Source organism: Carya illinoinensis, chromosome 16, assembly GCF_018687715.1.
Source record: "Carya illinoinensis cultivar Pawnee chromosome 16, C.illinoinensisPawnee_v1, whole genome shotgun sequence".
In the NCBI taxonomy this organism is placed as follows: Eukaryota; Viridiplantae; Streptophyta; class Magnoliopsida; order Fagales; family Juglandaceae; genus Carya; species Carya illinoinensis.
The window spans coordinates 14,329,100-14,334,163 of record NC_056767.1 but is presented as its reverse complement, the minus strand read 5'-3'; positions in this window follow the sequence as shown (position 1 = coordinate 14,334,163).

Genomic DNA, 5,064 nt, shown 5'->3' with positions numbered 1-5,064 from the left:
CTTATTTTATTAGTCATAAGAATTAATCTAGAATAATTGGGTTTGTGGAATATCAACCCACACATACGTCATATTTCTAACGAGCTAGGGTTTTTGGGTAGGCCTTGTATTTTGGCCAAGGGCATATTTGGAAAATATTATTTTTATGAACTAGGATTTTAGAAGTTATTGTAGCGCTGCACTGTTCACGCTATAGTACCGTGGCACTATTCACTTAGGATTTTTGGAGATTGTTATTTAAACCACTTGTAGCCTCATTTGAGAAGGTTAAACATTATTGAATTTTTATTGGTGAGTTGAGTTTACTCCTCTTGTTCTTGATTAAACATTTGAACTTATCAAAGGTAAATCACAACTTTTGTGGCGTTCCACCTTTGTAATCTAGGTTCTTGAGACGGGTTCTTTAACGGGTCTAGATTTTAATATAACCTAAGTTCTTGAAACGAGTTTTCAACTGGTCTAGATTCTCTACCCATTGACTTGATTTTGGCTTTCTTGGATTTGCTTTTCCAATATTGTTGTTGGGTCTCAAAGCGAGTCGATTGAGGTTCACATCATTTGGTATCAGAGCCAGTATTGTTTTATCTCAAGAAAGCCAAACTCAAGTCTATAAATGGAGAATTTAGACCCGTTGAGATCTCGTTTCAAAAACCTAGATTATATTAAAATCTAGACCCATTGACTAACCCATTTCAAGAACCCATATTACAATGAAAAAAGCCACAAAGGTTGTGATTTACCTTTCGTAAGTTTAAAGTTCAATCAAGAATAAGAGGAGTAAACTCAACTCACAATGAAAATTCAATATTGTCTAACCTCCTCAAATGAGGCTACAAGTGGTTTAAATAAACAATCCCTAAAACTCTAGTGAATAGTGTCGTGGGGGTATTGTAGCGTGAACAGTGTCGTGTTACAGTAACATCTAAAACTCTAGTTCAAATAAAATAATAACTTTCCAAATAAGCCATTGGCCAAAATACAAGATTTTTCCAAAAACCCTAGTTCATTAAAAATAATACGTGTGGGTTGGACATCCCTCAAGCCCAATTATTCTAAATTGATTCCTATGACTAATAAAATAAACCATTTTAATGAAATAAATAAGTCTATAGCCTTAAATAACAATATGACCAAGTCGTGTCTTTCATAGCTCGTATCAAATTGATCAAAATTGGTTCTCCCTCCTTCAAGCCCATCTTGAGTGTTGGGCTTTTGCTAGCTTCATCCTAAGTGGATTGCACCAATCCTTGTATTGCTTCCTTGATCTTCTTGGCTTTTGATTTTGTAATTGATCTTTAAGACTTAGTTCACCTTGGGGCCCATCAAGTTGCTGGGAGAGGGGCCAGAACTTTTGAACATCAATGTACATTCCAAACGTAGGGGCAGAGAAAAAGGTTTTAAAAAGCTTGGATGTGCGGTGAAAAGCAAGGGCAATCGAAATGTAGGTGAAGAGATCAAAGTTTTATAAAACTAGACGTGAGAGTAAAAGTAAGGGCAAAACTGATGGACTCCAAGGTGGACCGAGTCTTAAAGATCCCTTGCAAGTTCCAAATGGGGCAATCATAAGATCGAAAGCCAAGACGAGTAAGGAAGCAATGCAAAGATTGGTGTAATCCACTTGGAACGAGTCTAGCAAGAGTCCAATATTCAAAATGGGCTAGAGAGAAAGAGATTCAGTTCTCATCCATGTGATACAAGCTATGGAAGAGTGCAACATAAACTAGGGTCTAGTATTATATTTTTGTGATTGAAGGCCTTGGACTTGTTTATTTCATTAAAAGGGCTTATTTTAATAGTTATAGGAATTAATCTAGAATAATTGGGCTTGAGGATGCTTGGTCCACATATGTTTTATTTTGTTGAACTAGGATTTCAATAAGCAAAGTTACTATAGTGATACTGTAGTCATGTACTGTAGCGCAACTCTAGTCACTTAAGAGTATTTTTGGAAAGAAGAGGCCTTATTTTAGCTAGGGTTATGTTTTGGGCTATTTAAACTCCTTGTAGCCACAATATACGAAAATTTATGAAAATTGATGAATTTTATTCATTGTGAGTTGAGTATATCCTCTTGTTCTTGATTGAACGTTTGAATTTATCAAAAGTAAATCAAAACTTTTGTGGCGTTCCTCCTTTGTAATTTGGGTTTTGGAGACAGGTTTTTCAATGAGTCTAGATTTTCATATAATCTAAGTTCTTGAAACGAGTTCCTCAACGGATCTAGATTCTTCCATTGACTTGATTTTGGCTTTCTTAGGTGGGTTTTCAAATTGATTGTGGGTTCACATCATTTGGTATTCAGAGCTTGGTTTCCAATTAGATCTGATTCTATCTTTCAATTTTTGCATTACTTATATTAAAAAAAAGTACAGAAATTTCCTTCTCCCTAGGGCTACTAAATTTCTCATTGTTTTCAAATGTTTCCTTATTCTTTGATTAAGGTTACCTTGTTCTTCGATTAGGGTTACAAAAAAGAAAAAAAAAAAATGGTGGTTGCCAAATTTCTTCACTACTTTTAGGGTTACAATAATGTTGCTAGCACTATTTTAGTTGAAAAATTGAATTTACCTACCTTGAAACACCCTAAACCATACAAGTTACATTGATTGAATGACTATAGGGAGGTTAGGATAAATAAGCAAGTGTTAATTTATTTTTCAATTGGGAAGTACAAGGATGAGGTTCTTTGTGATGTAGTGCCTATGCATGCTAGCCATATTTTGTTGGGGAGGCTGTGCCAGTGTGATAGGCGAGTGATCCATGATGGGTTCAAGAACATGTATAGTTTTGAAAATAATGGAGAAACAATTAAACTTTCTCCTTTAACTCCAACACAGGTCCATGAGGACAACTGAAAATTTAAAGTTAGTTGGATAAAAAAAGAAAGAGTGAAAGTGAGGTTGATCAAAAAAGAAAGAAATAAATTGAGGTTGATAAAAAAAGAAAGAATGAAAGTGAGGTTGATCCAAAAAGAAAGAGAAAAATTGAGATTGATAAAAAAATAGAAAAAGAAGAAAAGAAGAAGAGTAAAAGCAAGGTTGAGCAAAAAAGAAAGAGTGGGAGCGAGATTGAGGAAGAAATAAATAGTGAGATTGAAAATGAGAGAGAAAAGAAATGAGGGTGAGACTGAAACCTCAAGAAAAAAATAGATTAAAAAGAAAAATGAGAGTGAAAAGAAAAGCGAGAGTGAATAAAGTGAGAGAAAAACAAAGAGAGGAGTGAGTTTTTATGCTAAGGTGGATTTTAATACTAACAAATTTAATGAATCTTTGTCTAGTGTTGTTATTTCTTTATTGCCGAGATATAAGGTCATGTTGCCTAACGATGTTCTTAGTGGATTATTACTTATTAGAGAAATAAAGCATTAAATTAATTTTATGACAGCATTGGAGAATTGGTAACATTATCTTTGGCCAAAAGAATTTTTCCTATATACGAAAAATAAGTCCTTGATGCACTTGAAAGGATCAGATAAGTTGAATAGAATGTATGCCAAGTGGGAGGAATGTAATGAGGTTTTTTCTCATGTCATCAAATACACACATGGTAAGGAAAATTTTGTAGTTGATGCATTACCAAGAAAGTATGTCATTGTCTTTATTTTAAATACAAAGTTATTGAGATTTGAATATAATAAGGAATTGTATGATAATAATAATAATGATGACATTGCTAGTGTGTGGAGAATATGTGTTATTTTAAATGCAAAGTTATTCAGATTTGAATATGATAAGGAATTTTATGCTAATGATGATGACTTTGCTAGTTTGTGTGGAGTATGTGAGGAAACATCATTTGGTAAGTTCTAAAACTTGATTATTGTTTAGAAAGAATAGAGTTTCTGTGCCTAATAGCTCTATGCGTGAGTTGATTGTACTTAGAGCACGTGGATATAGTTTGATGGATAATTTTGGTGTAAGGTGGACTTTATACGTGTTGCATGAGCGTTTGTTAAAATATCATTTGCCATTCATTGACTTGTTGTATGAATATTTTTGTTGGCCTAAGATGAGAAAAGACACCAATTGCATTTGTGGCAAGTGCACATTACATGTAGAAAAACCAAATATAAAGTTTTGCCACATAGGTTGTATACACCCTTACCCATTCCTAGTGAGGCATTGGTAGACATATATATAGACTTTGTTTTGGGGTTGCCTAGGACAAAAAGTGGTAGAGATTCTATTTTTATAGTTGTGGATAGATTTAGCAAAATGACACATTTCATTCCATGTCATAAAACTGATGATGTCACAAACATAACTAACTTGTTTTTCAGGGAGATAGTGCAACCTCATGGTATACCTAGGAGTATTGTTTTTAATAGGGATGTTAAATTCCTTAGCTACTTTTAGAAGGTTTTGTGGGGAAAATTGGGTACTAAACTTTTATTTTCTACTACTTGTTATCCACAGACTAACAGCCAGACTAAAGTAGTTAATAAGACCTTAACTCAGCTCTTACACACTATTTTCCATGAGAATTTAAAAACTTGGGAGGATTATTTGTCATTTATAGAGTTTGCATATAATAGGACCATGCATACTACTACTTCAGATTCTCCTTTTGAAGTTGTTTATGGTTTTAATCCACTTATTCTTTTAACTTTGATTCTTTTGCTTGTTGATGACAGGAGTAGCTTGGATAGACCTTTTCAAATTCTTGAGAAAATTAATGATACTTCATATCTAGTGAATCTTCTAGGGAAGCATCATGTGTCTGCTATTTTCAATGTTACTGATCTTTTTCTCTTTGATGCAGGTGGAGATTTGAGATTGAATCCTTTTGAGGAGATGGAGAATGATGGGCTCCAAGGTGGACTGAGTCTTAAAGATCCATTGCAAGTTTCAAATAGGGCAATCACAAGATCGAGAGCCAAGAAGAGCAAAAAAGTAATGCAAATATTGGTGCAATCCAGTTCGGACAAGTCTAGCAAAAGTCCAATATTCAAGATGGGTTAGAGAGAATGAGATCTGGTTCTCATCTACATGATACAAGCTATCGAAGAGTGCAACATAAAATAGGGCCTATTATTAGGTTTTTGTGATTAAAGGCATTAGACTT